The sequence below is a fragment of the Condylura cristata genome, unplaced genomic scaffold, assembly GCF_000260355.1.
Source record: "Condylura cristata isolate star-nosed mole 26May11 unplaced genomic scaffold, ConCri1.0 scaffold00002, whole genome shotgun sequence".
In the NCBI taxonomy this organism is placed as follows: Eukaryota; Metazoa; Chordata; class Mammalia; order Eulipotyphla; family Talpidae; genus Condylura; species Condylura cristata.
Window position 1 is genome coordinate 26,945,998 of NW_004567103.1, and position 27,334 is coordinate 26,973,331.

Here is a 27,334-nt window from a genome sequence, read left to right on the forward strand (position 1 = left end):
TATTCATAGCTTTCAATGTAACATGTGCTACATAGATAAATTGAGATCTATGGAAACCTGCCACAGAATTAGTAATTATTACCTCTTTCCCACATTCTTTGGTCACATTATTTAGATGGTTCATGTCATTGCTATAGATAAGAGAAATGGGTTTGACTGCACTTCCCTCAAAAAAACTTCTCTACTACTCTTTGTGATCTAGTGGTTTAAATTTGCATTATTTTATTTGTTTTGCCTGTCAGAAGATGTGTCTGTGTGTGTAAGAGCCCAGGATCTATCAGATAAAGTTCTAATTCTGAAAGAAGAGAAAGTGGAGCCAGTTTATTCACTTTCTGGAAGGAGAGGTGAGATCTAGTCATCATTGTTTATTGGAAAAGGAAAGGATGGTAATGAATGAATTAGCTCAGGGGAAGGCTGCAAATACTTATCAAAACAGCAGGAAAGAGATGGACTAAGCACTAAACGAAAATACAAGAGAAAGTAGTGCAACTTTCCATAAGCAAAGAATACATTTTAACTGCATGAGGGAACCTAAGATTTTGTCAGCTGAAAATGCACTGTTATTTTATGTACCTCTAAGTTAAAAAAAAAAAAAAAGTGCTCCAATTGTACTCTGACATGGTGCTCTAAGGATTCCAGTAGTCCTGTGAAATCACAGCTTCATTTCTTGATTTTTTCTTTCATCTATGTTGAGAATAGAATATTCTCCAGTGTTTGATGGATTACTTGCTATGTCACAGGTAATATTTCTCTAGTTCTTTGTAACAAACCATAACTAATCCATATAAAGATGGTAACATTTTCTGGTCCTGTAAAGCAATTGAATGATATTTTATGAGGAAACCAAGCAATTACAATTAATTCTCCAATGATAAATATTTGTTTCACTAAAAGCAATTTAACATTTTCTTGCTCTATTTCCATACCTTTTTACTTACAAAATATCTTTTGTCTTCATGATGAATTACAGTATATATATATTTTTTAAAGATTTATTTATTTATGCATACAGAACTGGGGTACAGGCCAGAGGTACAGGGGCAGCGAGAAGCTTCACCAGAGACAGAGTGGGGAGCAGAACAGGCAGATCCACGAAGTACACTGCTGAAGGGAGCAGCGGTGGGTCAGGAGAGGTCTGCCACGCCATGTGGTCACCTCTGGGGCAGGCGGGGATCGAACTCATGCGGAAGTGGCTTTCGTCTCTCAGTGCTGTGCTTTAACCCACTGCGCCACCAGGGAGGGCCCGAATTACAGTATGTTTTTTAAAAGACATTCTAAATAGTAATTAAAATAATCTTGTGTGGTACCAACAAATCACACCACTAGGTTGCCATGATGCAGACATGAACAGCTCTGATTACGTTTGCATAGATACAGGAACTAATTATTACTTAATATCGCGACTGTTTCCAACCAGCTGTGATTTCAGATGCCACTGCTTATGAGATGCAGTCTACGATCAAAGATGTTACAAAGTGATAAATATGCCTGTTGTACAGGTGATGAGATGAGATAGCTGTTTTGAGGAAATGGATTACATAATCTAAAATTTTGAAACTTTGAATTCACCACAGTTGTTCAAGTTTATTTTATTGTCAGACTTCATAGAGACTTTCTATGCTACTAAAGATGGATATTTCTTCCAAAGAAGCAGTATTAGGAAAAATTATTATCCATGAGTATTCTTTTGAGTTTCATATTTTTAACCACTTATTTGATGAAAACATTTTAGAAAGTTCTAGCATAGAGAGATTAAAAACGAGTGGAAGAATGTCAAGGGAGGGATTTTCAATGATATGTTGTCCAGTCAAATAATATCACAGCCTACCGGTTTTGTTAAGAAGTCATATTGAATTTCTGAGACTATTATGAAAGCAAAACATTGTGGGCCAAAGATGGATCACAGGGACAAAAGGAAAAAGTGAAAATAGAGAGAGAAATTTTGCTAATGAGAAGTGGAGGACAGTAGCTCAAGTTCACCAAGGAAAACTGGAGAAACAGTACCATGCACAAACTTAGGACTCCTGCTTCCTTTTTGAAGCATGTGACCGAGCTATAGGTTATTGAAGAGCAGTAGAAACAGAGGATCTTATTTATGAATGTGATCAGGGTATTGGTGGCAATAAGTCTAAGGAGATGCATGTTGCCTCCATGAAGTGGAGAATTTCTAATTCTGGGGTGATGGCAATAACACAGAACATAGAGCTGATTACAATACTGAAAGCTTTGATGTATGAAAGATAGTTACTGATTTTCCTGATCTGTAGATATCCAGTATTTGTCTTAGCCAGTCTAACTTGCTTTACTAAGTATAGTTTGCTCAAATCCCCTTTGTTTTGCTATGAATGGAAACACTTGGCCTTTATTTATGGCTGAATAGTATTCATTGTGTGGATATACCACATCTTCCTCATCAGTCCTCTGTCACTGCACATATCGATTGTGTCCATGTCCTTGCCATTTTAAATAACTATGCAGTAAACATGGTAAAGTATATAATTTTTGAATTGATAATTCCATATTCTTTGGACAAATGCCTAAGAGTGAGATTGCTGGGTCCTATGGTATTCTTTTTTTAAAGATTTATTTATTTATTCGTACAGAACTGGGGTACAGGCCAGAGATGCGGAGGTTGAGAGGCTTCACCAGAGACAGAGTGGGGAGCAGAACAGGTAGATTGACGAAGTACTCTGCTGAGGGGAGCAGCGGGCAGGTCAGGAGAGGTCTGCCGCGCCATGTGGTCACCTCCGGGGCAGGGGGGGATCGAACTCACACAGAAGTGGCTTTAGCTTCTCAGTGCTGTGCTTTAACCCGCTGCGCCACCAGGGAGGGCCCCTATTTTTGTTTTTAAAGGTAAATCCAGATTGCTTCTATGATGGCTATACCAGTTTACATTCAATAGTTTTACTATAATGTTTCTTGGAATGTGTTTCTCTGGTATTATTTTGTTTGGAACTCTTTGGGCCCTTTGGGTGAGCACTTCTGGCTCATTTCCCAGAATGAGGTGATTCTCAGCATTTATTTATTTAAATAAATTTTCTATGTCTTTCCCTTTCTCCCCTTCTTCTGGGACACACATGATATGGATGTTATTTTTCTTCCAGTTATCCCAAAGAAATCTTATACTATTTTCTATTTTCAAAAAATTCATTTTTCTCTTTGTTGTTCTATTTGCATGTTCTTCACTACTATGCTTTCAAGCTCACTATTCCTCTCCATTACTTATATTTGTCTATAGTTGAGGCCCTCTATTATATTTTTGAATGTGGTTAAGTATTTTTTAAATCCATTCATTCTATTTGTAGCAACCTCATGTTTTCTAGATCTTTGCTGTTTTACATAGTCTTTTTCTTAATTCTTAATTCTGATTTCTTAATTCAATAAGCATGCTATCTTAAATGTTTCTAGCATATTCTACATTCTGTTGGGTTGAGGCTTCTGGGATTCTTTTTTTTGTTGTTGTTGTTCTAGAATTTGTTAAAATTAAAAAAAAATCTTCATGGATTTTAATAAGGAGTTTCCTTCCTTATATAATAAATTGGCTTTATGTCCCTTCTACAAGAAACTGAGTATTATCCTAGGTTTTTGTTTTTTTTTTCTTTTTTTAACTAGACTCTCTAGGTATCTTATTTCACAGACTATAGCCAGATACTGGTGCCAGTAAGGCTGCAAGTAACTGGGGTGAGCACAGTGTGGGGGCAGGCCTTCAGTGAACCTCATGTATCAGGCATTCCACAGTGTTGTACGTCCCTGGGTTGTATGGTGGTGGAGCCACAGTGATCCCCTGCCCTTGCCCAACTCCTTGGCCAAAATGTCTCCTATTGTCTGCTGCCAACTTCAACCTCAAGCAGTGGTTGAGCACTAGGAATGTTGATAGATGAGTTATGCTTGATCCTTGTATCCCAGGGACTTTTCTCTTTGCTTCTGGAGGCTCACTTTAGGGGTCTTGCTCCTGTTATGCTGATTCTAGGTGATAAAACAATGATCATTGAGAACATTTAATGGTTGTCTCAGTTTTGGCCCTGGGTAGGGTAAGGCAGGTCATTTAAACATCATAGCTCCACACTGCTAGTAAATACTACCCTCTTCTATGAGGAGATAAAGGCAGTCTCCTCTGGCTTTTCTTGATGGTTTGAGCTTCAACTGTTCCTTATTGGGAGGCTCAGGTAATTGTTACTCTGTGCCCTCATGAGTGCTTTTCAGTAGTGAGCCCTTTGCTTTGCGTGCCAACTCGGCAGCTTCTCCAGGACAGTGCCCCTTCTGCAAAGCCTCTGACTGGCCATGTGCCCCAAGTTAACCTAGCGGAGGGGTGCAGGGCAGCAGCTCCCTTCCTCTCATGGGCTGTGCTATTCTAGTATCACTAAAAACACAATTTTATTACAGTTTTTCTACTTTCAGCCACACCATTGTTCTGATGTATGCATTGGTTATCCATGGATCATTCTGGGATTGTTGATTCTGTTTTGTTGCAATTTGGGTGTGAAGATGTGGAGGAAATAAGCCTAACATTTTCACTCTGTTGCGTCTTGTTGGATTCCTCCATAATTATTTTTAAAGCAGGAGATAAAATAGAAGGAAGTTGAAAAAGAAAGAGAGGGTGGGAGAGGAACTGAGAATTGAAGGAAAATTATTTGTCTCTAGGAATCCAGCCTGGAGAATCAGTAAGTAATGGCTAAAACTAGCTGAGAAGCAGTAAGGGCCCAGATGAGATCTTCCGATGGAATAAATTTATAATAGCAATGCCACTTGGAAAAAAAGCCATATTGCTAAAAAAAATATGACTTTAATTTCACTTGTACTCTGTGTCATATGTTCACAAATTACTGTCAAATCAGCAAAAAGTTATTCTAAGCATTTATATATCACATTATATCACCTTACTTGAAAATTCTCAATTGTTCATGTCTGTGCAATACTAATATAAAACATTATTATAGGCAGATATGTTTTCTATTTATTGAAAATACATAATAACTTTCAGTCTACTTTCATAATAACTTTCAGTCTACTTTCAGTCTACTTTTAACTAGTGTGATGGAGTAACTTTATTCTAGGAAAATGTCTGTGACTTGGAAATTTGGGCACATTTCATATTTGAATAAATGGAGTCCTGAGGTCATTTGGCTATTCTGACTATACCTTAAGCTGCTGGCAATTCTGATCTGTGAAAAATAAGATGTAAATGCAGTACATAACCAGAATTTCTAGTCGTTAATGGATGTTTACTATTTTATTTAGGACCAGAAATGTTTATTATAATAGGTCATAACTTAAAAATTATTTAAAACATTTTTGATGACGTTCTTTCTGAAACAGACCTCATGTTTCAGTACTTCTTAAAGAGCGCTGAGCATAACTTAGCATTTCTGGGAGGCTTCAGGCAGTACACGGGCTGTTGTACTAAGCAGTGTTTTGGTACTGAGGCTACAGAGGGGGCAGCACACTCTCCCCACAACTGCACTGGATGACCTCAGTCACCTGGAGTCCAGTCCTGAGACTCTCCTGGCATTTCTAATTTGCCTTATCTAATCTGTGACTCACTTGGAAACATGATTAAGACCTAGCTAGAAATTTAACTAAAATAATAATAATACAGATTGTCTGGGTGAGGATCTGATGTCTTCTCAGGAAATACATGCATTTGGATAAATGAGATTAGCTAATACCTGTTAGAAATAGAAAGGCAGCGAGAGAGAGTCAGAGAGGAAAAGAGAGTTTACTGTGTGCTCTCTGGCAACACCGACAGGGTGATCTGACAGGCGTTGCACGGGGGGGTCGAAAGTCAGGGACTTTTATACTGCTTCTAGGGTGGGGCATCTTTCCTTTTTTTGGAGTTGCTTGTCTGCTTTTTTCATGCCCCTTCCTGTCAGGTGGTGTTTTTCGTTTGGGCTCAGGTTCTGATTCTTCTCAGTTTTTTCTTTAGGTTGTCGGATTCTTGTCAATTTCTTCGTCCCTTCCTGCCCGGCCTCTGCCAGCCTAACAATACCTTTATGGATTGTGTTCCTGATTTTTTAAAAAAAAATTTGTTTCATTGTCCAAAGCTGGATATGAGTTCTATATATGAGAAATAGCACTTACAGATAGCTTTCACCTGCTTGTGTGCACTTGGTTCCTAGGCATATTCTCCAATCCCTGTAAAAAAAGGCTTTAATGGCAGCGTGAGTGAAGGAAGAGAGCATTGTCAGATTTGTAGTGAAGAAAATTATCATGTTTTCTGATTAGTTTGGGAACTTCAAAGAAAAAGTACTGTAATATATATTTATTTTTGCCAAAACTATCATCAATATTCAGATCTTTGGTTTACATGTTCTTACTACATGTGTCATTTGTAATTCATTTAGCTTTATCATTGGGGTTGAGTTCACTAGCCAAGCTTTTCATATATTAATATTGACTGGTTATTGGGTAATAGCCTACACTGCGAACCTCCTGCCATGAAAGGATGAAAAGTGATCATGAAAAGTGCTCTGGTTTCAGTGAATAAAATAAATACCATTTCAATTTCCCCACAGGGAGATTTCAGTTGGTATTTTAATTTGTGTGTGAGCTAAATGTACAAAAGGAGGAGAATAAGATGATACAATTCTTAGGGAGCTTATTAATATTTAACATGAAGAAAATATATTTCACCCATGATTCCTTTTAACAAAATAAGGCATCAGGGAATAAATGATCTTTGCTCTTAATATAAGACTTTATATTCATGTATATGTAGATAAATTATTTAAATAACATTTAAAGGAAATGTATTTTTCATCCAATTATTAAACCTTAGGAATTTATCATAGGAGAGTATAATGAATGAAGACAATTAAGTTTAGGGATTTTTTTTAACAGTGTAATTTATAATAATAAATAAATAAGTTAATTATGGATAAGTGAAAATTTAACGCATCTGTGATATATTTAATTTCCATGGGATAAATATCTAATGATGAGACAAGAATACCAAGCATTAATTTAATGTGAAAGTAACTGGACATAAAACATATCATGCATATGTAGCATGGTAACAATCTATAAAATGACAATAAAATAAATGCAAAAATAAAGCAAATGCCAGTAGATGTTGTCTCTGAGGATAGAGATATGGAATCTTTTTGTGTGTGGTTGTTTTGTATTTAATGTTTTATATCATATCTGTATTATTATTGCTAAGATCTTTTTCCTAGAAATATTCCAAAAGTAAAAGCAAATTTATACAAATATTACAGTATCATATCTAAGAAAATTTTAAAGTGAACTTTACTTAAACTACAGATAATAAAAAAATCTGTGGCTTGAATTTAACATTATCAAAGAATACATATACTGGACAGTGTATAGGGTCAAAAGAACACTACTGTTTGAATGGAATATATGTGATCTCAGCCTCTACAGGGCCATTCACTAGAACAAATTTATTCTCAGAGAGGTGAGTTCAACTAAAACTAAATAAAAGAAAAATAAAGTAAAAAATATTATCAAACTGAACTGAGTCATTGTAAAAAATGTAGCATATAATTAAAAGTATTATCTCCTTAATATATTTGCAACAAAATTTTGAATGCATTGAAAACCTCAAACACTGTGTCAAGGAGTCGGTTGTTGTATATCCAGCTAGTCTTGGTGTCACTGCAAGAATGTATCACCTTCTGAAAATAGTCCCCAAGATGTTTACCACTGTTTCTGTTTCACCTGCTCTAGCAACACAGTGTCTTCTTTTTTAATTCATTGTGGTTGTAAGAGCAGTTCTAATTAGCCACAATATTAATTTCATTGTGGCAAATACTTCAGTTGTTTAAATTCTAGATAAATACCATTTTAAGTTCTTGTTAATAATGTCCTACGACAATTTAAGTAGTAATCTATTACTGTGAAATAGTTTTGATAGTAAACTGAATTGTTTAAAAGAACAATGTAGAGGATCAGAATTGTATTAGGGTTTATCCACCGACATGAGATATGTGGGTAAATTGGCTTCTTGTAGGAAACAGTTCTGTTCCCAGTTACAAATAATTTCTTTTAATGTCTGGTCAGTCATCTTGCAAAGGGGTTACAGATGAGTGATATTGAATCAGTAGAAAATCAGGCCTATGCTGAAAATACCCTTTTAGAAGTTTATTTGTCCATTACTATGAGTTAGATATTCTATGAAACTCTGGTCGTAGCCAAACTAAAGTGCTAAAATCAATTAAAAATAATTTGTGATGGGCCCTCCCTGGTGGCACAGCTGATTAAAGCACAGCACTGAGAAGCTGAAGCCACTTTAGCATGAGTTCGATCCCTGGCCCCAGATGTGACCCACATGGCGCAGCAGATCTCTCCTTACCCACCTGCTGCTCCCCTCAGCAGTGTACTTTGTCAGTCAGCCTATTCTTTCCCCACTCTGTCTCTGGTGTATCCTCTCATTGCCCCTGTACCTCTGGCCTGCACCCTAGTTCTATATGCATAAATAAATACATTTAAAAAATTGTGATAATGACCAAATTTTCATTAAAAATGAACTTTTAGAGGTGAGAAATATGCATAAATATAAACTAGCAGAATAAGTGAGTGCTGGAGCTGGTATTTGACCCAGGAGTATTTGCTGGCTGTGGCAGGCTAGCCTTGGTTTTAATTGGGTCATAAGAAGGTGTCAGTTGTTATAACTTGAGGATAATAAGTATGTGATGTCAAACCAGACACCATTTCATAATACTAGATTCATCTAGAATGGCACATTCAGAGTAGAATAGGAAGAAAATACTCCTTGAAATGAGACAGTGAACAACATGACTTCTTTAGTTATGAGTCTGATAACTAAAAAGGCCTCCCTGAGAAATATGAACCCCAAACTTTTACTAATGCAAGTTGGGCTAGAAAGCTATATTGCTATGTGATTAAAAAACCATGCAGGAAAATTCATGTTTAAAGCTGTCTCAGGTTGGTAATGCCTTCAGACACCTGGCAGAAGTAAACACAAATCCTCTCTGGAGGAACACAACATTCTTTCAACACAGGACTCAAATATTTCCCACAGAGAAAGTTCCAATAACATACTCATACACAGCAGAAGTAAGCTATAAAGAGATGAAACTGTGTTAGTGTCAGTAGAAACAGTGATAGAATTAGATTGTCAAAGATACAAAACATTCAATAAATGGGTAAATATGTTTAAAATGCTTTTAAAAGGGAAGAGAGAGTTTGAATATTTGCAAATGGGCAAAATAACCTAGAAATATGAATGCAGTAATTGAATTTATAAACTCAGTGGGTGAGATACAAAAGAAAATGAATTGAGAGACTTCTAATTTAATTATGATTTATAGTTTGTGATCAATGCTTTTTTAAATATAAAAATTAGGTAAATAATTATCTTTACAGTGAAGTAATATTGGCTTATAATATTTTATGTTTCAGATGTACAGTCTTATAAATCAACATCTGTATATACGACATTATATTCCATACCAAAAGTCTGATTTCTATCCATCACCATATAGTTGACTCCTATTATTTCCTATTACCTTAAAGAAGCATAAACCTGAAAAAAAAAGACTGATAAGTTGTATTATAATAAACTTCATCGAATTAAATATAAAAAGGGGAGAAATCAAGTCGTAAATTGGGGTAGCATGTTTATAACACATGTAGCCCTTTATAGGCTGGTGTCCAATAATATATCACAGAGTCTCAGGAACCATGAACATGAAAGAAGAGAACAAAACAGGAAAATGGTGAAGTATTATGAACAAGAACATCATAGAATAATGAGCCAGAATGGCAAAAATGGAGAGCAGTTCAACCTCTTAAGAAGAATTCAGATTAAACACCTAAATAAAGTACCACTTCAAGGCTGTCAGACTGCCAAAAATCAAAAATTGAGTAATATGAAGGATGTCAAAGATTGTGGATGAATATCTTGGGGGAAAAAACACTTAGAAAACAATTAGTGTTCCATAAATATTTTCAGTTGTCTATTGCTATGTAACAAATCAACCCAAACTTGATGGCAGCATATAACAATTATTTCTTATTCTTGTAACCTGCTAGTAGTATGGAGATGTTTTTGCTAGTATTTCTGTTACCCACATGGGTTACTTGGTGACTGATGGATAGTCTAGTCTGAAAGGATTGAGAGGGCTTTATTGATGCCTTAGTGAAGACAGCTAGAAATTAGATTGGGTTGGGATGGTTTCCCTCTCCATGCTGGGTTAGGGTATCTCCAATGGAGTACTCAACTTCATAGATGGTAATTCAGAATCTCAAAAGTGAGTATGTTTCAGAATAAAGGAATTAGAAGATGCCAGACTTTTATTTTTTAAGATTGATTTATTTATTCATACAAGAACTGAGGTACAGGCCAGAGATGCAGGAATGATTCACCAGAGACAGAGTGGGGAGCAGAACAGGCAGATTGACTGAAATACACAGATGAGTGGATCAGCAGGCAGTCAGGAGATGTCTGCCACACCATGTGGGTCATCCCTTGGCCAGGGATTGAACTCAGGCTGCAGTGGCTATGGATAGCCTCAGAGTACTGTGCTTTAACCCACTGTGCCAACAGGAGGGCCCCTGCCAGAATCTTAAGATCTGGTTCAGAAACTGACACAGTTTTCTCCCTATTGTATTCTACTGGTCAGAGCAGTCAGAGAGACTTCCCAGCTCAAAGCAATGGAAGGCATATATAAGAATTTGTGATCATGTGTAATCTGTCATAACTATTTTTTTTCTGATTAAATGAAATGCACAAATGTTTGTTGAGTGTTTTGCTTGCTACAATTGTATGAAATTCTATTAAATATGAGCTGTGCTCTTGAAAGCCTTCCAGTTGATGGAGGGTGGGGAGGCAGAATATGTGTTACTGTAAATTGCTAACATATATATACATACCAGTTTGTTCACATTGTCATTGCTCTAAAACAGTTTGTAAACTAATGGAGTGTGGAGGGAAGTTCAAACAGTGTGAGGTCACACTCTTATATCATAATCCTTGGGAGATAAGCAAGTTCACCTGAAGAATGTCTAACCTAGGATTGAGAAGAAGTATGGTCTGAGAAGGTAATAGGTGGCATCAGTGTAGAGAAAGAATAGATGATGATGGAGGGTAGCAGATGGTGGGACCTTCTAAGAAAAGGAACATCATGAATTGCATTAAAAGAATAGATGCTGTTGGAAGATAGCAGATCGGGGTGGGGGGGAGGGGACATTCCAAGAGAAGGAGCGTTGTGAATTGCATTGAAAGTTGGAGACTGTATCATAAGATGGAATTGTAATTAATTTGGTATAACTTGTAGTCAATAGGAGAGATGATATAGTTAATTCAATTTTGGTTAGATCAGCGGTAGTATAAAATAAAATGCTAAGTAGCTTAACGTATACTATAAGGATAGGAGAACTCCATGAAGTTACTTTAAGCAGGGCTTTGACTTCATTTTAAAAAGACTGTGCATTTAATTTTTTTTTTCTCATTGTGGTGTGAAGAATGATTAGAAATATGAGTCAAAACTAGAAAGAGTAAGCCTGGTTTATTGCAGTCATTGAGGATGGAGAGTCTAGTATTCTGGGTAAAGAAATAAAAAGACATAAAAAGAAGTAAATTGTTTCAAGAGCTATTGGAGGAACAAATCCATCTGCTTGTCTATTTGGATATGGGGGGGATGAGGAGAGGAACAAGTCAGAGCAACTGATGTTCCCTACTTGATGATGAAGCTAATACCTGGAATAGGGAACATAGGGAGAACAGAAGGTATGGGGTGATAGATAAATGATGACTGGGAATTACTCACTGTTGCCAGGGGAATGATGGATGACTTGTCAAGGAGAGTTGTAAGAAGAGCACTAAGGGCCAAATTCTGTGGAACAAGTAGAGGATGGGAAACTTGAAAATTAGTCTGAAAAGGAGGCTTCTGGGAGGTAGCATGAAAATCAGAGGGTCTGTTGTCATGGAAACCAAGTGAAGTGTGGTTTTTGGAGTGTAAGTGAATAAACAAAAGTGAGAAATGAGAGGTCAAGTAGAAGTCCATGGCTCTTGACAACAAAAGGTTTTCTGGAGAATTTAGTTGTAGTGTATTTTCTGTAGTGTTGTGAGGAAGTAGAAGCAATGGTTTTCAAACTTTCTTTAGAAAATCTTGACTTTAGAAGGAAAATGAGAATGAGAGGGTGGAGCTAGCAGATATGGGGTCACAACTTGGAGGAAAGTTTTTGTTTTCAAGAAGTCAGTAGAGACTTGAACCAGTTGAAATGCTCTTAGTAAATCCAATAGATAAAATGAAATTGACCATATATAAAAGATGAAGTATATTGTAGTACTGTATTTGGAAAGGGAAGGATTTTGTATATGGGTAGAGGAATTAGCAGTTAGAAATTATATCGTGTTAATATTTTACAGACATTGCTGTGCTTATCATTATAAATTTCCTACATAGATCATCTGAAATATATTCATCTTGAATTCACTATTTTTGTTTTTTGGATATAAATCTTGGGCAAATTCTTAGCTGAAAGAAAACTTGGGATAAAGTATTATTCAAAGAGCAAATTACGCATATAATATAATGACTCTCCCCCGGGGAAAGTCAACAGACTTGCCTGGTGGCAATTCCAGAACAACTGGCACTTTGAAAACAAGTTTTTTTTTTTTTGTTATTTTACTTCTATCTAGTAGTATCTTACACATCAAGAATAAATATTCAAGTGGCTATTTCTCAATTCAATTTTTGATCAGCTAACTGCTGATAGCCCAGATGAACATCTTGCATGCAATTTTATTTAGCACATCTCTTAGAATGACTGACGTGTCAGAACATCCCAGGTACACTGCTAGAAACACCAGCTGTACTGGAGGAGTGTTGCCCAAAAACATCTGGAACGCTTCAGTTTGAAAGGGAATAAATATGTTTATAGAAGAGACATTCACATCTTTATGATCAGGTTCTTTCAAAGTTTCCAGCTTTCAATCAAAACTTTTTTCTGATTGAATCACAATTTATTGGTTAGGCTCCTTAATCAAAAGTAAAAAAGCAATATTTTTGGAAGGTGTATCTGAATAGCACACCCAAGAAAACCTTATGAACAATAGGTTATAAGAACTGAACTTTTGTCTGAATCAGGAGAATCCCTAAGTATTTAAAGGAGAAAAAAGTATAATTTGCCTGTGAGCAAAGGAGATGAATAAGAAATTATGTCATGGACTAACTTTTCAAATCTATTAAGATGATGATTTTACTTTGTGAATACCTAACCCTGAACCAGGCCTTTACATACACTTTAATATGTTATTTTTATTTCTTATAGTAATCCTTCATGGAAAATACCCATTTTCTTATGTTCCAGTTCAAAAAATATTGACAATTGATTATAGAAATGTAGTAATTTTCCCGTGATCTAATCTACTAGATCCCTACACGTGAATCTACCTCTCTCTGACTGGAATATCTGTTTTATTTTCAAACTTTTTACCCCTATTCAAATAACCTTGGAAAGAGGCTTGAAATAATGGCAATAATAATAATATTAGTGTTCAGGTATAGCTTTATCCACTGGATTGGAGAGGACTTAAAGCTATCAGCATTTTATTTCTTTTACCTATATAAAGCTACTCATATATAAAGGTTCCACATAATGAAAACTAATAAATGTCTGTTTTTGAAATATGCCACTTATAAAATTTAGACACAAAGAAATATTTGATTTAATTCTGTTGTAACTAAAGAATCAGAAGTAATTTGAAAGTTTGTCTCTTTTACCTCATTTTGATGCATTTGTACTTACTTTGCCTGTTGCTAACTAGCACAGACTTGAGGGTCATGGCTGCTGCATTTTATTGGTGACTGCTAGTTTCTCAGGATCATTACATACATTTTTCTATAGAATTTTTTTTTTCAGTCAGGTTACCTATTTATCCTGAGTATAGAGGGAAGAAGAAAGCCCTTCTAAGACAAAGGTCTTGTTATTTGTCTTTTTTAGATCCTGGTGAAGATGCCTGCTTTCTGCCCAACCAAAATCACCTGTTTTCAGGAAATAGTAGAGAACACTGTCTGGTATTCTCCTCGCTAAAAATTCATATCTTACTTGTTTCAGAATGCTCTTATATACCTCAGATTCCTCAGCTGTAAAAATGGGGAAAGAATACCTATTGCAGCAGTTCTCACTGAGGTTGTATGAGATATCATAGTGAAGATGATAATTAGATGTCACTGATTGTGCTTATTAAAAAGAATGAGTGTAATGTGAACCAGAAAAACTCACATGATGAACTTCTTGTCATCATGGTCATGCCTTCATTTTGACATCTCTGCATTTTGAATTCGGTTTCATTTATTGTACAAACTTTTTTTTTTTTTTTTAAGATTTCTTCATTTATTCATACAGCACTGGGGTATAGGTCAGAGGTGTAGGGGTAGTGAGATGATTCACCTGAGACAAGAGTGGGGAGTAGAACAGGCAGACTGATGATGTACACTGCTGAGGGGAAAAGCGGGTGAGTCAGGAGAGGTCTGCCACACCATGTGGATCATCTCCTGGGCACGGGATCAAACTCGCACACAGCTTGTAGTGCTGCGTCCTAACCCGTTAAGCTACCAGGGAGGGCTCCATTGGACAAACATTTCATGGGACGTGTATACTATGGGTTTTGTGTTGAGATATGAACAGATAAAGAATTTTGTCACTATCGAGTCATGTATTTTAGTAAGGAAGACAGACAGTAAACAAAAAATAAGGAATATGATATGTTCAATAGTAAGTTCTGTAAAGCAAATAAAGGGGGAAAGTAAGACAGGAAGTGCTAGTAGTTTATAATATGGATGGGGTGGTTAGGGACATGCTCTGAGAAAGGAGTGAGGGGATAGAAATAAGAACCAGGAGGTTATATCAGACAACGGAGATCTGGGCATATAGAAGGATAAGTACAATAGCCCCAAGGCAGAAGAAAGCTTCGCAAGTTTAAGAAACAGTGTAGAGGCTGTTGTGAAATGTTTTATCCATAGAAAGGTCAAGAGAGTCAAAGACCTACTTCACAAATCCTAAAGAATCCATCCTTCTTCCAGTTCATAACTCTCTGTTTCTACATAGAGACCCAGTCTACATTTTCGAGCCCAGCTTCAGTGGAAAAAAAAAAAAATAATAAAGGTAAGTGTGTCTTGGAACTGTACTTCTGTGAGAGTTCATAGAGGCTACCAAAAGAAAGTGAATCCTTATATGCCATTGACCATTACTGCATTATAATTTATGCTTGGAAAAGCAAGCTTTCATTCTGGAAAGCTGTTTGCATAGCCACAACTTCAGTAACTTTGAGAGAAGGTGAAGTAGATACTGGGGAACAATTTGTAGCCTCTGCTAGTTCTCTACCACCCATCCCCACTAAGAAGGGCAAAATGATAAAAGATTTCCTTTTAAGGCATTCATGCGTAACAGACTAGCTCATTTCTTTTTTTGTTAAGATTATTTATTTATGCCTACAGAACTGGGGTATAAGCCAGAGGTGCAGGGGTGGTGACAGGATTCATCAGACACAGAGTGAGGAGCAGAACAGGCAGATCCACGAAGTACACTGCTGAGGGGAGCAGCAGGCGAGACCGAAGAGGTCTGCTGTGAAGTGTGGATCACCTTAGGGGTGTGGAATCGAACTCACTGATGAGACTGGCCAGGTTGCAGTGCTGCGTCATCAGAGAGGGCCAACATCACTTCTTTTAAAAGTGAAGAAAATAGAGCATTATGATCATCATACTTTGATGATCTTACAATTGATGTCTAAATTCATGTATTCAGCTAAGTTTTCCCTGTCACTAATCAAAATATCTCCTTGTTTCTCCTATAATATTTTTTTTTGTTTCCCTAGCAGTCTGCCTAAGGACTATGAAAACCATGCCCCCAAATTATCCTAAGTGAAACTTTGTTATGTAGTTCAATGAACAATTTGCTTAGGAAAAAATAATGAAGTAATTTTATATTTCCATTATTTTTTCCTTTTAAAGAAACACATTGAAGACAGTATAAAAAACCGCCTACCATAATCAATGTAGAATATTCTATGGGGCTAATTTGAGTACTTTCCTAAAATGTATGGTTCTTTGACATTCATATAAAGCCTCTGACAAAAAATGCTAAATGATAAAAAAAAATATCATTTCTCTTTTTATCATGAGTGTAATACAATAAACTGAGAGTCCCCTTCAATATCTTTCAATTTCAGAAGACAAAATGGTTTATCATTATCTCTTACAGTTGAAAAGTATGGAGGTGAATTTCTTTAACTTCTAGTTTTAGAAGAGGAGGTGAAGCCAGAGTACCATCCTCAGATGGCTTATATAGGTTCAGATGCGGGTGGTTCTGCCTGAATGAAAAGTGAAAAAAACAACAGTATCTGTAGTGAGCTAGTATTTTTGGTATAGTCATACTCAGTTTTGCAAACAAAAGTACAATTTTCAGATCAGAATCTAGACTTTACTTTTCTTTGCTATACTGACGTTTAAACGCTGAACTTTCTGAGATTTTCCCTTTCTTCACTCCCCATGTCTGGTCAATGATTGTAGTTCTTTGCAGAGATACAACAGCCTGTTCAGAACCTAGTTGACTTCTGCCTCTGATTCAAGTTCTATTCTCCATCTATTGCCATCTATCCCATTCAACTGCAAGTCATGTTCTGATTGCTCCTCTACTATCTAAATGTTTTCTATTCATTTATCCACTTGATGGTAATTGTCTATAATTTGGGAGTAAGGTAGAATGGTTTTGTTTGAAAATATTCTCAGCTCTTGAATCTTATAATTGAATAGGTCTTGCAGTAGAGTCAATTCTTGGAAAGTTTTTTTTAATGACTTGTTTTATTGCTCTTGTTTTGCTATTTATGTAAAAGACCCAAGCCCCAAATTCAGGTTCAATAATGTTCAGTTGTCACAGATTATATTGTAATGGCTCTGTATAAAAGACCTATAAAACAAAGTGTATTCTTGTACAATGCTTAGTCAGCCACCCTTTCAGTAGTTACCAGAACCCTTTATTCTTTTCCATTAACAAAGATTTTGTTTTTATCACATTATCACATTGATAGCGATATGGAGCTGGAAGTTGAGCATAATTGTCTTTTAAATCATAGCCCTCATTCCTTCTCCCCACACACCTTGTAACTTTAAAAGACAAAAATCAGTCTTTGTTAGTGTGATTGAAAATTCTCTAAGGATTGTTGAACCACAATGTGGTGTTTCCAATAAACATTGTTATTAGAACTGGTGCCTGGTTGAGATGAATTTAATGTGTGTTGCTTAAACATCCAGCATTTAAGTTGATGACTCTATAGAAAGCTTGTTCAACAGTGTTTGTCTTTAGAGAATTACATTTAAGTGCATTAACTGACATAGCTCTGAATGCATCAATGATTGGGTGTTGTCAGCATTTATGAAGAGTGAAATACTGTTCCCTTTAAATCTCATGCTTTATATACTTGCCATGCTGAGCAATTAAGTACTCTTCCTTTCTTGGTCAAAGTGATATTATTTTACTAAATATTTTCTTTGTTATACAAAAGCAATACTAGGAGGACTTGGGAGAATTCAGAAAAGATCAAAGGAGAAAATAACAGATTATTATTACTTAGAAAAAATATGTCTAACAAAAACTACATAACTAACATTAATGATACACTGTAATTTTTAGGACAACTTTACCTTCCTGATTTGTAGACTTTAAAAATCCTGACACAAGTTTCTTAGAGAGGAACTTTGCATGAAAGCAACTAGATTATTTTTAAATGAAGGATTCAGGTTTATTTTAAATAAAGGATTAGTTGCACCAACTCTTTAACATTATATGTACACCAGGTTTTTATTTTATGTCTTTGAGTCTCTCTCTCACACACATTCATTCCATTTATTTTGACTGGGTAGAAATCTGCTGAGTGGACTATTTCCTTTGTGAGAAAAGCAATTCTGAGGTAATTAATCAACCCCCAGTGCCTGATTATGCCTTTTGAGTTCTTATACTGAAGTTTGATGATCTTGATGGTTGATAGTTTGACTTGAGAGAATGATTAGCAAGTGGAAAAATGTGTTGATCATTATAACTTCCTGTGGATGCTTCTTTCAGAGAAATATTCTATTTTGGTAGTTCCTTGTCATGTCAAATAGTTCAGCCAGTGTTTGCCCTCTATAAAATAGGAATATGCAGATTAGTTAATAGGTAAAAAAAATAAGTACCTGAAGTATTTTTTCTAGAAAAAATTCCTATCTAGTCAAGTAATGTTAATCCTGCATCATTAATATTACCACTATAAAATGCATTTCTTTTGTAGTTTTTTTATTATTAAACAAAATAACTGAAAAGGGGGCACTTAGAAGTTGCTAACAACTCAAGGCTAAAAGTATATACTTATAAAAGTATACTTTTATATAAGTATACTTTTTTATAAAAGTATACTTTTATACACAGTATATGCTTGCTTTCTTCTATGATAGAGCACCTTCTTTTAAGTGAGGAGATTTTTTCAGTCATTAGGGAATACTTACCAAATATTTATTAGCTTTTAAAAAATTGTGTGAGTATTAAAAAGTTCCTCTTTGTGACAGTTTGGTAAAATGAATCTTGCTACATTTAGAAGCAGTAGTTATGTGCATATATTTTACAAAAATTTAGTAGAAACTTTGTGAAAAATCATGGTATATTTTCAGAAGTTTTTTTCAAAAATAGCTTATCTGACTTAAATAAGAAGAGAGAGATAGCTTTGATAGAATAATTTGTTGAGAAAAGAATGACAAGGCAAAAAATGAATGAAGTGGATCTTTATTCCTTACTTTATACAAGAAAAAGTGATTAGTGAGTTTGGATTGTATTTGGCTTCAAGTAAACACAAACTTGATTACTCTAACATAAAAGTTTTCATTTTTCTCACAATTTAAGATATGTGAAGATTGGTGTTCTCAACTGATACAATCTCTAATACCCCTTTTCTCTGATTTATAATCTCACATTGAAGCTTAGATTTTTATATTTCCTACATATTTCAAACTCTGTAACAGTAAGTACTTGTTGATAGAACGAACACTGCTGAATGGATGAATGAATAAATGATTATACAAGGCAATGAAACAGGTCAATCTTTTTGAAATATCTTAAAGGAATCTCAGGATTCTTGAAGTTGTTCTTAGCTTGTTAGTTATAATCTCTGTGATTATTAAAATATTTTATGACTTTAAAAAATTTCACTTGTTGAATATGGCTATCTGGAGCATTATATGAATTGCTGTGGTAGTGTATAGTAGATTGTTTTAGATTCTTAATATTGGGATTTAGATTTTGACCTTCAAATCCTTTTATTGGTGAAATTGGAAGGCTGTTTTTGAACTTCTATAAGACTTTTGGAGTATCTGCCATGGATTATATTTCTGTCTTTTTCTTTCATGATTTATTTCAGCTTGTTAAAATATTTTGTGTTAATTATTTTGTACTTACATTTTTATTATGCAAAATTATTCAGAATAAAACATGCATATTCTAAAAAAAAAAAGGTAACATGCGGACAGTGTTGCAAAACTCCAGGTGGGAGCTGTGACTGTCATGTAAAAATGACATATGTAAAAGTTATAAAATATACAACTGAAGTGTTTGAAGGAGAAAGGTGTCATTTGGGGGAAATTTATTCTCAAAGTCATAAGAAAAAATATGGGAAGTGATCCCACCTGTTCCTTCTAGAGGTTCTCATTGCATTGCCATGTTTAATGGCAATTTATGTGCTGTATTACAAACAATTTAAATTAAAAAAAAAAAGACAAGCTTTTGCCTTCTGGAAAATAGACCAGTTAGAAAAATGATGCACAGTTGTAGAATTAAATGTGTTCATTTAGTTGTTAGAATCACTTAAGTTCACAAAAGTGTCATTGTAAAGCACAGAAAAGAAGCCATACTTGCTTTAATATACTGCACGATATACATAAAAAAATCCTTAAAAATGCATCCTTTTATTATTTTTTGAGATAGATTGATCTGTAATGAAATGCAAACATTATCAGTGTACATTTGATGACTGACAAGTATATGGAGCCAGTCATGTTACTTATACCGTATGACGAACAGATGTTGCCATCATTTCAGCAAGTACCCTCATATCCTTTCCCAGAAGCATCTACATTTCTGATTTTAAAACTGTTGATTCAGCTTTGCCTAAAGTTGACCTTCATGTAAATAGCATTGTGTACTCTTTTGTGCTCAACTTCTTTTGCTTACAATGACATCGGTTAGACTTATTCATGTTTTGTTCATTTTTTTTAATTGCTGAGCAATATAAATGTACTATAATTTGTCTACTCTTTTCTTGATGGAATTTGAATTTTTGGTTTTTATCGTTTTGTTTTTGTTAAATATTTAGGGGTAAAATTGCTAGGTCAATTTTTATTATTTAATGATAAAAAAATGGTTGTGACTCATGGACCGGAAAAATAAATATTGTGTAAATATCCATAGTATCCAAATTAATATACAGATTCAAACTCATTCATCTCAAAATCTCAATAATATTTTTGCACAAAAATAGGCCCCAAAATCCTAAAATTTGCATGAGATCAAAAATACTCTGAACATCAACCCAATCATGAGAAAGAACAATGCTAGAACAGTTGCACTCCCTAATCCAAACTATATTGCAGAGAAATAGTAACTAAAAGGGTATGGTATTGGCATAAAAATAGAAATATAGATAAGTGGATATAATAGAGACTCCAGAAATAAATTTATGCACATATGAGCAAATAATTTATGACAAAGCAGCCCAAGAATAAATTATGGGGAAAGAATGATCTTCTTGATTAGTGATGTTGGGAAAACTAATAGACACATACAAAAGAGTGAATACAAAATTCAACTCAAGATGGATTATACTTGAATTTAATACCTGAAACCATCAAGCTCCGAGAAGGAATTATAAACAATATGTTTTTGACATCAAGCTAATAATTTTTTTATTTGACACCAAAAACAAAGGCAACAAAAACAAAAATGGACTATATTAAAGTAAAAAGGCTCAGTACAACAAAGGAAACCATCAACAAAATGAAAAGGCAACCTATCAAGTGGGAGAAAATACTTGTGAATCATATATCTGATCAGAGGTAAATATCCAAAATATGTAAAGAACCCAAACAACTCAATAGAAAAAACAATCTGAAAAAAATTCGTCTGAAAATCTGAGAGATGTAAAGATAGACAATGGGAGCCCTCCCTGGTGACACAATGGGTTAGGATACAGCACTGCAAACAGGCAACAGCTGCTCAGTGTGAGTTCAATCCCCCACCCTGGAGGTGACCCACATGGCACAGCAGACCTCTCTTGCTCTTCGTAGCACTGTACTTTGTTGATCTGCCTGTTCTGCTCCCCGTTCTGCTCCCCGTTCTGTCTCTGGTAAATCCTCTCATCGCCCCTGTACCTCTGGCCTATCCCCCAGTTCTGTATGCAAAAATAAATAAATATATATTTTTAAAGATTTATTTATTCATACAGGCCAGAGATGCGGAGGGTGAGAGGATTCACCAGGGACAGGGTGGGGAGCAGAACAGGCGGGTCAGGAGAGGTCTGCCGCGCCATGTGGTCACCTCCGGGGCAGGTGGGAATTGAACTCATGCGGAAGTGGCTTTAGCTTCTCAGTGCTGTGCTTTAACCTGCTGTGCCACCAGGGAGGGCCCTAAAAAGCTACATTTTAAGGAGTACTTGAAACACAGTAAGTAATAAGAAAAGAAAGTTCTAAACTGTGGTGATTGTGGAGATGGTTAATTCTACTGATATTTTGAGTTCACAGATACAAATTTTCTCCTTAAACTTTAGTCTTTTGCATACAGCACTATATACAAATCTTTATTACATGTGTTTCTAGACACTTCTCTAAATTATTATAGAATGGATATCAAATTCATTCCCCAAAGAAAAGCTCTTTTCAAGTAGAATGCAAGTAGCATTTTCACTACAATTTTTATGGCATATGTTTTAGAAAACTTAAAATATGCACTGCTTCACAAATGAACATGTCAGCCTGTACAAGGCCCACAGATTTTGTCGGTAATGTTCTGATTTTAATATATATGCTGCCAAAGCAAGAAACCCCACAAAGAATTTGAATAGATCAACTCAATATATATCATAAAAAATCACCTTTTCTTGTATTTTACCTATCCATGTATGATAAACTTCAGCAATTCTTTTCCACTCCATTCATTGAAATTTTGTTTTTTAAAGATTACTTCATGTTCCAGAACAGCATAGAACATTCTGAAGCTACTTTCTGTTGTGAAAAAGGGAGTTGTATTTTGAAGTAGAGATGTGAAGCTAATAACAATTTCCTAAAAGGCATTTGCTCTCACAAGTGTGTTATCATCAAAAATGCTTTTATTCCTCAGAAACCTATTTGTCTTTGAGAAAAAACAACTATAGAGGGAATTTTTGAGGGAAGGTTGAAAACAGGTACCATGAAAAATATTATTATTGATTTTTGTAAATATCTTTGCCAGTGAATGGGCACATAGTTGTCCAATGTCAGCATCCAGGATTATTTTTTTTCCATTTGTAGTACAGTACAGTCCCCTTTTAGTAAACATTTACTTTTGAAAAATATAAAAGGTCAGTTTTGGCTAACTCCATCAGTCCTTACTCTACCATCTGTAAAAAATTTAGGCTTTGCCTTTTTGCTTGACTCTTTAAAAATATACAAGACCTAATTCTATCCTTTACTCCCATAAAACTCCTGGCTCCAGTGGGAATATTTTAAAGTTAAGTTCTGAGGAATAAGGACTTTTCGCAAAGTCTTCTTATGAGAAATTTCTTGGGCCGAATTTGGCCAACTCCTCATTCCTCCTGTGAGAGCTCTATGAGCCTACTGGTTTTAAAGCCTCAAAGTGGTCTCTGTGCTATAAGGTTAAGCTGCTGCATGCACATATATCTCTCCATCACCTTAAAATTCAAAATGTCGTGAGCAGAAGAGTGCACTGACCTACCCTCCTCATCACTCATACATAGACTAGAAGACGTGTGGGTTCTCAGCACCCTGTCTCATGTTTCTATAGTGCTCCTTTGTGAGCGTATGCTACCATTTGATGAACACTTCATGTGTGGCAGGTTCTGCACTATAGCTTTATATACATTATTTCATTTAATTGTGAGGGACAGGAATTATCATTTCTGATGCATTGGTGAATCTCAGGATGGCTGAACATGTACTTAGAGTCACACAGCAGGCCAGCATTTAGACCTCACTCTTTCTGAATTTGATGTCATTGATACTCTGTTGCACAGCTCACATTGTCCAGTATCCTTCTTCTTCTTCTTCTTTTTAATAATAGTTTATTTTTCCATCATTTTGTGCATTTTTCCATCTCAGTTGTAATTCCTGTGGGCTTCCCATCACCAAATACACACTTCTTTTTACTGCAAGTGAAGGCCTTTGTTTTAGGAGTCCCTCACTGGCCAGCTTATGGTAGGGTTCTTTTTTATTTTAATATGTCTAGAGCAGGAATTATAGAAGTTTAGTACATGCATCTGAAATTTAAAAATTAATCTTTGTGATTGATGTCTTTGAAAATGTTGATCTGTTTGTTAGAGAACCAGACAAAAACAAATGAATGTGGTTTCCAAAACCTATTCTTCAGAAATAACTGATTATATCTGATAACTTTTTCTTGGGGGGGGGGTGCTGCTAATACATTTACATAACAGTGGGATGCCAGGAGTGCTTAGTTGTTGGGGGTTAGCTAGTTAGTTGTTGGTGCATGATAAAGTCTTTAAGCTTCATAAAGTTGGGAGGTAAAGAAAGAAAATATAAATGATGTAACCATTTTTATGTCACAATATAAACTTCTGAATAGTATTTATTTGAGAGCACATCTTTGATTCCCTTTGGAATCCCTTTGGATTCCCTTTGATTCCCTATTAAACTGATCAGAGGTACTTATTTAAAAGTAAGTACCATATGTATAAATAAATGAATCTTAAAAAATTACTTCTCTTAAATCATTTCAGGATTAACAAAAAATAACTTTTTATTTTGGTATGCCATTCAAATAGGACTTTAAAGGCAGTAAAAGGAGTTTACTGGGGGAAGTCTACCCCTTGTGGACAGGAGTCTCAGGGACACACCCACACCCTGAGCTAGTTTGGACACTACCTTATCAAAGACAAAGGCCTGAAACCATGTTCAAGATTTTTAATCTTATTTTCTTCTCTTATTTTTCATAAAATATGCCACTGTCGTATGTCTGATTTACAAGAACTTTACAGCTCTTTCATTTATGCTAAGACTTCTACCCCATTATTAAATTTTTTTCAAGCAGTGATTTTCTTTTTTTTAGGAAAAAGCAGAAATGTTTATTTTCAAAATATGTCATACAGTGTCATTTTAATATAAAGTATTCAAAAGAAAATGTAAATTCATGATACTTTTATAAAAGTATTAATGTAAACAGGAGGCAAATTGTAAAAACATTTAAATTATTGAAATCTAAAAATAGAATAATGCTTTATTTACTTATTTATCTTTAATTGAGATTATATTTGGATACCTCCATGTCTAATCGCTCTAACTAGAACTTCTAATACTATGTTGGAAAGTAGTGGTGAGAGTGAACATTGTTGTCTTGTACCAGACCTTAGTGTAAACGTTTTTTGTTTTTCACAATTGAGGATGATATTAGCTATAAGTTTATTGCTTTTATTATGTTAAGGTATCTCCCTTTCTTTCTTGTTTTTTTTTTTTTTTGAGGTTTTTCAACATACATGATATTGTATTTTATCAAATGCTTTCTCAGAATCTACTGCTATAATCACGTGGCTTTAATTTAAGCAGTGTTTTTCTTAGATTTTTAAGGGGTGAATTTTTTTTCTCCTCTTCTCTTCCCATTTTCTCCCTCACATTTCTCTTCCCTGCTTTCCCCTTCCATTCCTTTCCCCCATTTAGGCAATATCATTAGTTTTATCTCAGGGTGGATTTACATTGCATTATAACTATCTCCAGCATACACGCATACACACACACACACACACAAACATACACTTCACAGCATTCATTATTTCTTTAAAGCTAATGATATAAAAAATACACTTTAGTTACTTTTCTCTTGCATAAATGAGGTGAAGAAAATGATAGAGCAAAAATTAAATATTCAAACAAGATAGAAATGATCATACTTGTCAATGAAATCACACCTGATAGAGTAGCCAATCAGAAAGTTGTAATTGTCCTAAACTTGCAAAAACATTCTTATTCTATGTGTTGTTTATAAACATAGTTTATTTTTTAGGAAACTATCATTAGATGCCTCTACTCTAATCACTGTGATGACCCTAGCTGTTTACTAAGTTTTAGAAGCCCACAAAGACTTAATTTGCATTTCAAATGTAGCCAATTCTGCTGTATGTATTTCAGGACTTAGGGGGTAAAGCAGTTAGGGGCATGATACTCAAGCAGTCAGTGATATATTTAAAAAATAAAACAAAAGTACAATCCTAACAAAAAATGGTAGCACTGTTTTATGTGCATTAAGCGATTAAGAAGTTTATTAAAAGTATGATGAATATGGCACTTTACCTTGAAACAGACTCTTAAGTTTTCTTGTGGGTTGCAGGTCATGAGTTCCTGTGAAGTGGTAGAAAGGAGGCTCTGTGAATCAGATGTGGACTTTCCATGCTAGAGAGGGAGGATTGGCCTGCTAACAAGTCTGTGAGCTATGATACCTGGCAGATGTTGGGGCAGCATTTTTGCTTTTAAATTCCTATTCAAGTCAGATTAACTGGGTACAGTTTACTGCATTCATCTGGGGTTGCCCATGGATGAAATGACATATAAGTAAACTTTAAATTTGTATTGTCCTCAAATTGTCCCTACTACATCAAATGCATCAGGATATATTCCCACTTTCCATGCAATGTAATTTATTATAGTCTTTGTGAAGAACTGAAGCAGAATTAGAAGAAAAATGGCTGAAGTAGAAGAAAAATGAATCATGTGAAATGACAAAGTAAAATACTAAAAAAATGTTATAAAACATTGCAATAAGCTTTTCTGGACTTTGTTAGCGCCTATGTGGCCCATGTTTTGGCTGCTACTACAAACAGCACAATTAAATCAATTTATTCCATGTTGCTTTAAGACATATTTGGGTCTAATGCAATGTCTGGCTCTCAGTTTCTTTTGACTTTTGCTTCTCTTGAGATCTGTTACAACTGCAGCTTTAAGGAGGGTCCTAGTCCTATCTCTTCTTCAGCATTATCTCCCTTCTAGTGTTTATGCAATACTTGGGTGATAAGTATAAATTTGTGTGATAATTCAATTAGGGTTGAATAAAATGCAGGAGAAATAGACATTTTTTTCTACAAAATAGAATGTTGTGTTTCATAGTGCCAATGCTTTCAGGCTTTAAAAAATATTAAGCTCTGAGGTTGCTTCAAACCTGTCAATAAACCCTGTCTAAATCCAAGACATACTCCTAAATCCTTTTTGCATATTTGCTTATTTAGATATTATAATACCCCTTTGAAGTAGATATTATTATACCAAATTTTCATCAAAGGTGAGATTAGAGCCCTCCCTGGTGGCACAACAGGTTAAAGCACAGCACTATGAAGCTATCGGCAGCCACTGCAGTATGAGTTCAATCCCCAGCCAGAGAGGTGACCCACATGGTGCAGCAGATCTCTTCTGACCCACCCACTGCTCCCCTCAGCAGTATGTTTCACTCAGTCTCCTGTTCTGTTTTCCATTTTGTCTCTGGCAAATCCTCTTACCCCTGCACCTCTGGCCTGTACCCCAGATCTTATATGCATATTTATTTATTACTTTTTTAAATGAGAATACTGGATTCCTGAGTGGTGCAGTTAGTAGGCTATAGAGCTGGGATTGGAATGCAAACCACCATGTGCCATCTCCACAGGAAGGGGATTTATCATGTGGTCCTGCTTTTTTATTATGTGCACTGCTACTTAATACCTGGTATGACTTAGAACCTCTAGATTTATTTTAACTAGGTTTTTAAAACTTTGGAAAGATAACAATCAGTTAAACACAAGAACCATTCAACACAAATCCAATCTCAATGGCAAGAACCACAACAACCATACACACAAAAAATCACACATTTGTTAGACTCTTGAAAGAAACGTATATATGAAGCACTATATCATTCAAGAATATGTAGATTTTTTTAGCAAATAGCCAGTCATGGTTTATGGTTTACTTTGATTGAGGATTATACTTTTCTTATTGGTTTAGAGCTTTTAGAACAGACATCTGGAAAGTGACTTGACATTTCTTGTATAGTTCATAATGCCAGTGTTAGCATAGACTAAGGATGCAGAAATAAGGGAAAGAAGGACTGACATTTAGAAAGAATGGTGAGGAGAGAGGAT